The sequence below is a fragment of the Rhagoletis pomonella genome, unplaced genomic scaffold, assembly GCF_013731165.1.
Source record: "Rhagoletis pomonella isolate Grant_MI unplaced genomic scaffold, Rhpom_1.0 Rhpom_scaffold_00007, whole genome shotgun sequence".
Taxonomy (NCBI): domain Eukaryota; kingdom Metazoa; phylum Arthropoda; class Insecta; order Diptera; family Tephritidae; genus Rhagoletis; species Rhagoletis pomonella.
The window spans coordinates 53,682,640-53,693,494 of record NW_023458561.1 but is presented as its reverse complement, the minus strand read 5'-3'; the positions used below and the strand labels follow the sequence as shown (position 1 = coordinate 53,693,494).

At 34.1% G+C, this 10,855-nt stretch overlaps 1 protein-coding gene across 8 annotated transcripts in view; it reads left to right on the top strand.

The window, feature by feature from the left end:
* LOC118743065 (kazrin) overlaps window positions 1-10,855 on the top strand; it is a 152,892-nt gene that overhangs the window by 30,600 nt on the left and 111,437 nt on the right. For 7 of the 8 annotated variants that reach the window (XM_036475552.1, XM_036475551.1, XM_036475553.1 and 4 more), the window contains one exon: window positions 8,278-8,332. The exons of the other annotated variant lie outside the window; for it this stretch is intronic. The gene's annotated coding sequence lies outside the window, so the exon portion shown is untranslated. The remainder of the gene's footprint in view (window positions 1-8,277; window positions 8,333-10,855) is intronic. 8 annotated transcript variants of the gene reach the window in all.

The window sequence follows — 10,855 nt, the reverse complement described above, 5'->3', positions numbered from 1 at the left end:
AATAATTTTGTATCATTTCTTCCCATTCAGCTTCGATATAAAATAATTTTTTTGATACATACATACATACATTCATATAACATTCTATGCAATCAACTTAGCGCTTTAAGACTTTTATGTAGGTCAAGCATTTTAATTACATTTCAATTGAAACCCCTGCCACAAACATCGAATCACGAATGTTAGGCCAAATGCTTTGCAAACGCTTCGCAGCACCTAAGTGCAGGCAAGTGAAAATTTTCACACAACTCACGAAAAACTATTTGCAAATTATTTGCAAAGTGCAAAATAGCGATCTAAAGTTCGCTGAAGCCAATAGCTTTGTACAAAGTTTACTAGCTGGTAAAGTTAGTATGTATTGCGCCTTTGTTCGCGCAGCATCCTTGCTTTGGTATGCAATGGTAGTTGCATTTGCTTTTCTGCATTGAATTGATGTAGCAAAATTTGTGTTCAGTGTAAGTAGTTTTAGATGGCACTGAAAAGAAATTATCTTTAAAAAATTCGAGCTTGAGTGCTTTGGTATTTCAATGACTGAATTGAAAGTTAAGTTTGCAATTCACTTTGCGGAAGCAAAAAATTAAATTTTTACACTACAGTTTATAATATTACTGCTAAATTGAATTCGCGTATTGTTCATATAACAACATTAGCAACGAAAGCTAGAGGGATAAAAACATAGTAACGATGTGTAAAATATCTATTGGTGCAACAGATTATATTATAGCGATACCATTTATTAACAATGATAACTTCTATTTTAACAATAGAAATTTGTTGTAGATAACAATAACGGTAACTATGTCGGTAACTATAACGGTAACTATATCGATAACTATAACGATAATCATATCCTTAGCGAGCCCGCTAGCACTAACTAAAAATTTAAGCACACTTAAGCCTCCTTCATTTTGCCGAATAAGATGATTATTTACCATAGTTTTCTAACAAAAATATTTATTGCACAAATTAACAAATTTAAAATTTAGTTAGTAAGTGCATTTAGTATTCCACTAAAAAAAAAATACAAATTTATGCATGTCACGCCAGCACGTTCTTCATTTGGAAACTTTCTATTCCATTCATTTTACGTTTTCTTCATTAAAAAAAAATTTGATTTGAACGTTTTTAATCCATTTTGTTCATCAATTTCTTTTTAACTTTCACCTTTTTCTAAATAAAATTACCTATATTAGCTTAAAAAGCTTTGGTATTTGACCAATCCATTAACGTTGTTATGCTGGAGTGCGACTGGAGTGAAAAAATTAATTAGCATAATGATATTTCAATTCGTTTTTAATTTGCCTCTCATGAATAAGGAAAAAACCGGTGCAAATTTTATTAACAAAAGCAACAAAAAAAAAAAAAAAATACATTAAGCTCCTGCATTTTATGGCGGCCACAGCCAAAACGACGCAGCTAACCAATTCTTCACAACAAAAGAGGACGTCAAGTGTTGGTAATGATGCAAAATAGTATGACTCTGATTCTGCTGGTGTTGGTGAAGAATGTCTGCATTTAATGGCGAATTTCATGGCAAGTAATTAAAATACAGTTATGGCATAGACGACACTGATGACAGCCGGTGGCAAGCGGTAAAACAGCAGCCAATTTTGGACGTCGATTGCTTGGTTTTTGAGCGGTGCCGCAATGAGAGTTTGTCAAACTGACAGCAATTGCTGCCAATCTGAATGACAATTAAACTGGTATGCGACTGGAATGTCGCTGCGGATGGTATGAGCTGAGTGTGGATATGCTGCTAAGTTAGTGTAGTTAGTAAATACAAACACATTTTGTTATTAAATACTTTCACTCTATATGAGAAGCAATTTCAATCTCACTAGTCAAATCTTACTAATATTATAAATGAGAAAATTTGTGAGTGGTGAGAAAGTGTGAGGTGAGTGTGTTTTTTTGTAGCTCTTTCCTGCTAAAATGGCTGGAATGGTATTTCATTGAAATTTGGCACACTTATAACCTATGACCTGGATTATAATAAACGATTTTTTTTGAAGAGGGTTGCCACTTTTTTCAAAAGTTGAAATCAGTTATTTATTGAGTTATATAAAATATTACAACAATGAGGGTCTCAAGCATAAGAGTTTCCAAAACGATGTTTTACAAAAATATCTTTGAAAAGAGTTGCCAACTTTTCGTAAACTTAACCTCAATTTAATTAAGACTTTTAATTGAAATAATTTAGTATGCGTACCAAATTAAAGGTTCAAGACAAATTTATTTCTTCTTTATTTATTTTAAGAAATTCAAAATAAATTTACTTAAACGGTTGCACGAAATGTTTTAATTTGGGCATCGAACGAGAGAGGGTTAAGAAAGCTTTCTTTCGAAATTATTTTTGAAGAGAGTTTCCCTCCGTTTATAAATTTAAATCATGTTAGTCAACAAGTACAATGAAATACTTAAATATAGGTGTCAAAAGGGAGACGGTTTAGTAAGATTTTCGGACTTTCAAACCCCTTGCAATTATGGGAAAAGTATAAATCCGCTCTTTTATTGAAGACATCGCTCACAGATTTCAAGAAACAGCACATAACGTCGTATATTCTAACGAAGCTCTGTGACTAACTGAGCATAAAGTTTTCTTAATGGTGGGAAGAGGAATGTACCGTTTCGGCCTGTCAACTCCGCAACCAACGGGAGAACTGTCCAATGAGTTATTCAGGGAATTTAATTATAGCACCACGAACTTGGCGGCTGAAGTCACCGAAACAGAACCTAAACCATTATACGAGCAAAGGAAATTTTTCCATACAATTTAGAGCCGCAGATATCGGCATTTAAAAAAATTGCGTTAAATCAAACAACATGCGGGCGAGGCTGTGGGTAAAAGCTAGTGATTTCATAATGTTGCTATTTGGGTACAGCGGTTGTCTATGAATCCCTACGGGTATGTACATATGTGCGCATTCACCTACTACTATAATTCAATTCACATAACTAAGGCGCTTACTTGCCACATCCGCTGTTTGATTTCGAAATTTGCAACAAGCAAACATTTACACAAGCCTCCTGAATCGCTTTCATTACGTTAAATGCATTTAGTACACTAACTTCATGTGCATTTGTCGCTTTGGTAAATACTGTGTTTGTATAATATCGTAGGTGTCATTACTATTACACTGGGTATGGGCGCGATGCGACCTAAAAATATGCAGTCCGTCTCTACAGTGGCGGGCATCAATCTGAGTTTCTTCCCATTTCCTAAGTATAGACCTCTGAAATGTATTCTTTAGATGCACCCGCAAGTACATTTTGCGCGCGAGTCAGCTTTTTGTTGCCTTTAAATCTTTCAGAATAGCTGCTGTGATGGCCACGTAGACCAGTCGGTGCAGGTGGCACCCGCGCTTACTTACCAGGATCCTTCGCCTATTCAGAGAAATCAAATTATGCGGCTGTGTGTGGGTCTAGTCAAGTTGACTTTCCATCTTTTGGTAAATGGAAAAAGGTCAGACTTCAGTGGGTTTATTGACAGTCCCTTTTCAGCATACCAGTATTCAGTTAATTTTATCGCAACTTGCATTCCGCTACAGTGTCTTCATGCAAGCCAAAAACGGTGTTGATAGGATCGTCTGCATAACCATATGCGTTAAATCCAATGCCGTTTAGCTTTTCCAGGAGTTCGCCAAGCACCCCAGTGTCCCAAGTAGGGGCGATAAGACTCCACCTTGAGAACAGCTATGGGTGGCAGTTGCTGTTTGCTTACTGTATTTGCAAAACATTTTTCTTAATTAAGGCTCATAGAATTGTAGGCGGAATCAAGGCATATCAAATAGGTAGAAGCATTAAACAAAAACAACATTTATGTGTATTTTGTTGTTGCTTCTGGTATTTAAGGTGTCAAAAACTGTTCTAATGTTTTTCTTTTGACTCAAAGTGTGCTACTTATGTGAAATACAACAACAGAAAATGTAAAACATTGAAATTGGAAATGATAAAAATTGCTGCAATTTTTTACATAACTTTTGTCAGAAACTTTTCTTCTTTTTTTCTGTCACCGGATGCCGGTAATACGACCAAAGCATAGAGCATCCCCAACTTAGTGATTCATATTTTTCGTTTTCCAATAAAAAAATATCGTCCATTTTAGATATCTAAGACAGGTTGAGGTTCGAAGGTCATTTAGAGAATGAAAAATGCCGTACCAATGAAAAAAAGTTTCAATCAAAAGTCACGTATTTTTATCCGCAGAATTCGAACCTGTAGTAAAAACATGTACATATATCTAATTTGAAAAAATGGACTACCGGGCAGTTTAGCCCCCTTCCGGTCGAAATCATTTAGTGGGCTGGATGCGGTTTTTTGCGTTTCAGGTGACGATATGTACGAGTATATCGCGTTACCTATTCAAAACAGGCAGCCTCGCCGAATGCAATTTCAAACACACTTCATTTGCCGCATAATTGGATATGGTGATGAACACAAACACTTTGCATTGGTACATGGGCTTATTTGTGCATAAACATAAACACCTACTTGTGTATGTACATTAGGGTGGTCCAAAAACAGTAACCTCGGAATTGTAATGCTCTCACCCCCTAGGATTGTTCTATATCGAAAAAAAGTATACCCCTATTTTTTTATTTTGAAATCAAAAAATATTTAGAGGTCGCTCAAAGCGCTCAAAGTCTTCCATGTACATATTTTTATATGGGAAAAAAACAACTTTTCGTACAAATTGTATAGAATTCTTGAAAACCAATATTTTTCGATCGGAAAATTCTGGTTCTCTTCAGGAGACTTTCAGTAATAAGACCCAATTGTTTATTTAACCATTTTTTACTACTAACGATTTTTTATTGGTCCCCCCATTGAATTTTTCGGGGTTTTTGTGGGTTTTTGGCGGACCTATAAATTAAAGTTGCGATGAAAAAATGGTTAAATAAAAATTTGAGTACTATTATTGGGAATCTGCTGCAGACAAATTGAGTTCTCTCATAGAAAAATATTGATTTTTAAGAATTCTATACCATTTCTACGAAAAGTTGTATTTTTGGACCACCCTAATGTACATACATACGTATGAATATTGACAGCCGAATACATATGCGAGTGCATTTGCACTGCGTTTATTTGTATTGTGGCTAAATATTATCTTCGCAGCGTTACATTGAATGCAGTTGTGGTTTGAATGGTAAACATTTCTAACTGTAAAATCAAACTTAAATCGCACACGTACACGCATTTGCATCGTCGCACAATCGCATTGATAATTCTATTTTGCATAACATAATCTATGGGCTTCGTTGCAAAATTAGATATTAAATACTAAAAGGTAACAGTGTGTGACGCGAAACCCACGAAATATTATGCATCGGTTTTTGGTGTAAATATTTAGATTTTTATTTTGTTATTCGTATATATTCGGTATTTGTCTCTGTATTTGCAACGCATTGAGTACGCAGCCCTGATGGGAAAATCGAATAGTGTGGCTAACTTAATTTGGTTTTAATAATGTGATTTTTTGGTACTTACATTTCTATTTTAAGCTGGTACTATGCTAGAACTGCGAGTCTCTGTTTGTGTACATACATATCGAATCCAATCCACAGTATGCGATATTTGGCCATAACTGATGGATTGCGAAATGAAAGAAATTTAGTTAGATCAAAAGGGGCTGCTTAATCCGTTTAATTCGAGAAATTCGATCGCGAAATGTTCTACCAGTTATTTTTTGATAGCTTTCTTAACAATTTTTTATGGAAGCTTTATAAAGTGCTGGTTTGGTTATACTTCTTAAACAAGGAAAATGATGATTTCATAAGAAATATTTCGTAATCAAAATTAGTTGCTAATTTATCAATACCTGTCTTATATTTCAAGTATATTTTTTTCAAAAAGCTATAACTAATGAGCAGGGAAGAGTAGGATCTTCATTCAGTCGGCGCCATTTTTATTTATTTAGACCGACTTTATCAGTTGTTTCAAAAAACATTGATAGGTCTATTCTGCTCTGCTAATATAAATTTTGTAACCGGTGATTAAAGTGTCTGTAAATTTTTAAACCTTTTTCGGATTCTGTGCTCTCTTGTAACCGGTAAATTTGGTTACCATCTCATAAGTTGGTAACAAAATATTTCTCCATGAAATATGCAATACAAGAATTTCCACAAATCTTCATACCTGAATTGCTGAATATTTTCACTGCTGAATTACCAACGTACCTAGAATCGCGGTGACAAGCAGTGGTAACATTTTTTGGTAATAAAATTTTCCGGTCACAAAATCTTCGGTAACGTGCAGAATAAATCTGTTAGTGTGTTAAAACATTAAGGAATAATGCAATTTATACTATATAATTAGCACCATATAATTTATAAGATATATCTTAACAAACCTGAAGTCAATTTGCGAAAATCAATAATAGCGATCCAATATGGCGTCCAAGAATTTGAAAATTACTGAATTTTCATGAAATTTGGTATTTATGATTCATCAGTTCGCTTATTACAAATTTCAAACTAATGTGGCGTCCGAGGTTAAAAGAAGTTGTTGGATTTTCAAACCAGAATAGCTCTATTTAAAAATGAGAAAACTTAATTACGAATTTCGTATATAATGAAAAAAAAAAATCTTAAAAAACTAGGCGGCCTACGTCAATTGTTTGGGCTCAACATATAGCACACGGCCCAAAGTATCCCCTTTTTATAAATAATAATTAGTGTTATTTTTTCATAACTTGATCACAAATTCCTTCTAATTTTTCGCGAAAAACATAGCTTCCCCAACCACTGTGCGGCTTCAAAAAAGAAGGATTTTATCAGTTCGTCGGAATATTTGTTTTTGTATATACATATGTTGCCGTATAACTTTGGACCACGTTAACCGACTTCTCTAATTTTTTTAAGGAAAGATGGTACCTCAGAGGTGGTCCCACACCAATTGGCTTAGATCCGATTATTGGATTACGAAGAAACTAACGATAAAGTCGGTTTTGTTTTTTGCTTAAAAATTACTTGTGTGTTTAATGTTTACCTAGTGCACAGCTGGTGTTTTTCCCAAAAAAAAAAGGTATCAAACTCAGCATCAGCAGGAAAAAGCCTATAAATTCCTTTACTTGCAACATTCGGGTTGAGGAATTTTATTAGTTGCTCTTATAGCACAAAATTTACTTGCAATCAATACCGAGTTGCAAAACCCTTTTGTTAACATAAATACATACATATGTATGCATGTACATACTTACATAATTGGTGCACCACAATAAAGCGCAATCTCATTCATCTCGCCCTGCACCAATTGGTATGCCACTGTGTTTTGCTTGCGCTTGACCGCACTGCCAGTGACAGCCAGTCGACCCGCCACGTACAGCGAGGGGGTCATTATTCAAATAAATCTCTGCAGCAGCAGCAGTGGCAATCATTTATTACGCTATCGCAAACATACAGCATACAAACATACTATGTACATATGTACAAACGTACAAATATATACTTGTTTATTCACAAACAAACTGTCATACGAAGGCAAACACAAATATTTACATACAGAAATAATCACACACTCGAATTTATTTTGGTTTGCACATTTTAAAATGGCACTCCGAAGTCTCGGCGAAATTTCGGAACCAATGATGAGTCCGCAATTTTTGGTTGATGGCGAATGTCATGCAAGCGCTCATTTGTTTTTGTTTGTGTTTCATTTTTGAATTTATTATTGCTTGTAGATTTGTTTGATTTTGAATGCGAAATTGCATTACCCCTAAATTAATTGCTTCATTTGGCCTTATTTTCTAACTGAAACTAAATTGCATTCTGTTTAATATTTGCCATTTCAGTTGCACGCAGTGTTGCAATGCAATTTTAATTAAAACTATTTTACAAATACATATGTACATACATAATGCAAATACTGGCATTTTTTATGTTTAATCGTTTGGTGGTTAGTCAGGCATACAAAATGCATTTATTGCAATTTCAAATTTTATTAATAATTAAGATGTGCTTTCGAAGCGTTAAAATTATTAACAGTAGTAATAATTTTAATAATAAGCACAAGTTTCATGGAAAGGGATTAACACCTAAAATTCTTGAGCTATGAATTATTCGTAGTTAAATTTTCGTCGAGCTTCTGTGATTCGAAGCTCGAATAGAGTGAAAAAAGTTACTTAAATGGTAATAAAAAGTTTAAGTATTATTTTATTAAAATTTATGAAAACTATGAAGTCTTCGGATTAGCCGAAGGCAGTACTTTCCTTACTTTTTATCTATTAACTTTTAACAAAATGTTAAGTTAACTTTATGTTTTCTTTTTTCTTTTCAGGTAAGCAATTAAAAAAACGAAGCCATATGCGCTCTACAATGCGGTTACTACGAATGTATGTACCTGTGCTTATACACATCGATGGTCCTCAACAATAATGGCACAACTAAAAATTTCATATATTTCAGTAGAGCCAATCAAAGATTTTATGTTTCGTAATTTAGCAATAAGATGCATGTCTTGGAACTTAATTATTCCGGATTATTTGCAGTCATTATGTAAGGGAAATTTGTAAGCTTTCAAATTTCTAAAGATTTAGTAAGCGTTGGACTGCAAAAATACGAAATAGATAACAACTCCTAATTAGTTAAACGAATCAAACTCCATTTGTATTTCTGAATAACGGCACAAAACGAAAAGTGTCGTTATTTCCCATACAAAAGTTTCTAAAGCCGAATTTCCACTAGGCATTAAAATGGCAAAAAATGTGTGCCATTTAAAAAATGCCATGTAATGACACGAATATTTTTAAATGCCCAACTTCGTTATTATAAATTTTCCATTTAATGCCTAGTGGCAAATAGTCCAACATAATGCCGAATTTCCACTAGGAATTAAATGGCAAAAAGTGTAATGACAAAATGTGGCATTAAAAAATAATCGTGTTATTACGTTAAAAAAATTGTCATTAAGTTAATTTCCGCATGGCCTTTTTTAAATGGCATACATTTTTTGTCATTTCAATGCCTAGTGCAAATTCGGCATAAGTGTAACTATGTAATGAACAACGGCCTAATAGGAAATGTATTGTTATTTGACATAAACGCATCACTAGCCTATCGACAGTTTTTGACTTATGCCAATATTCACGATAAATGTGAGACATATGCCACTGTTCAGTAATAAGGGTTGCCTACTTCGATTTTGTGACAAATGGCAAAACTGCGCCTCTGCCGGATTCGCAACAGCTAAGCATATGTCGATTTGCCACACAAAAATACGGTTAAACCTAATCCGCTATATAACTCAAAAACATGAAATTTTGGGTTGTGCCGTTATTGCAGAGGACCATCGATATTTATATTAAAAAATTATTAAAAAATTGAAATGTACATTGGTTTTGATGAAATATAGCGCTCGGATCTCTTATGACTCTAACTAACATTTGGAACATTTTTTTGAGTTTTTTAAATTCAATTTTTCAATTTCAATTCAATCAAAAAGTGAATTTTGAATTTTTATTTAGTTAAAGCTTTTTGTATTTTAGCGACGATATGGGATATTACGGTAGCGATATTCATATTTCATAACAGTGGCTATTCATACCCAAATAGCATAATTGGAAAATTGGGTTGCCGAATATTTGTTATAGAAAGTAAACGCGGTTGGCGATTTTATCTAGAGACATGTTTAAGCTCAAGTCACCTGATTTAATAGTTCAGTTATATAATTATAAATATTTTCCAACTCTACACTCTTGTAGAAATGTACTAAAAACTGTTTTGGTATTTTTACTTAGCTGTTAAACTAATTAGCTGTGCAATTGAATTGTTTAAAGTGACGGCGCACTCTAATAAGTAAGTTGTGCAACTTGATTCTATAACTAAAAGATTGCAGTTTCTTCTTACAAAGTGAACAAACAATTTCTTGATTTTACATTATTAGCACTTATGAATTCATTTCTCAACTCTGTTCAAAGAATAATTGTTTATGTCCAAATTTGTTTAAAGTAAATCATATTTTGCTTGCAGGCAATATTGAATGAAAACTTTCTGCAAGTTTCTATTGTTTTAAATTGTTTGTATTATTTTGCTCTCGTTTTAAGGTGATTTTTGCTGATTCATCAAAACAGTACAGTACTTGCCATTTTGCCTTTATGTGTGTGCAATGGTCAAGCGTTGACTTCCATAGTTCAAGGATCAATTGCAATGGCTATTCACGGTATGCCAATAGTGTGTGCATGTGTGGCTTGTAGTTGTGAGAAAAAGTAAAAGCAAATACAGCAACATACATTTGTACATACACACAAGCATACATACATATGTACCCCTGCAAAAAATTGTGCGACTAATCTCTAAAGAGAGTATTCCGAGATTACTCTCAATCGGGTACAATTGGGCATTAATTAGTCCCAACTAGTCTCATACGGGTACTAATGGAGGTCAATTAGTCTCGACTCATCCCTTATGGGTATAATTGGAGATCAATTAGTCCCCAACTCATCTCTAACGGGTACTATTAACGATTTAATGATATGTACGCAATTAGTCATTGAAATTTCATGTGCGGCGTTGGCACACAGAGAAAGTGTTCGCCTGCCAAAACTGAGCACCCCGGTTCGAATCTCAGCTGGCGCAAATTTTTATTTTTATTTTTTAAAAGTGACTAGTCGCTTTTTATACCCGTTCGGGTATAAAGGTGAACAATAAGTCTCTTCATAGGACATGCTCGAACAAATGCGACCAGTTCATTCCATATAAAGAGATCAAAAGTGGGATTAGTCGCATGCTCCTTTGCGATTGCTCCCGGAGTCATCTCGGATTAGGCGCATTTTTTGCAGGGACTATATGTATATCAAAATGAACATCAGGCGTATGTATTTTTACGTATTAAGGGCCAACGCCAATTTGTTTTGTGG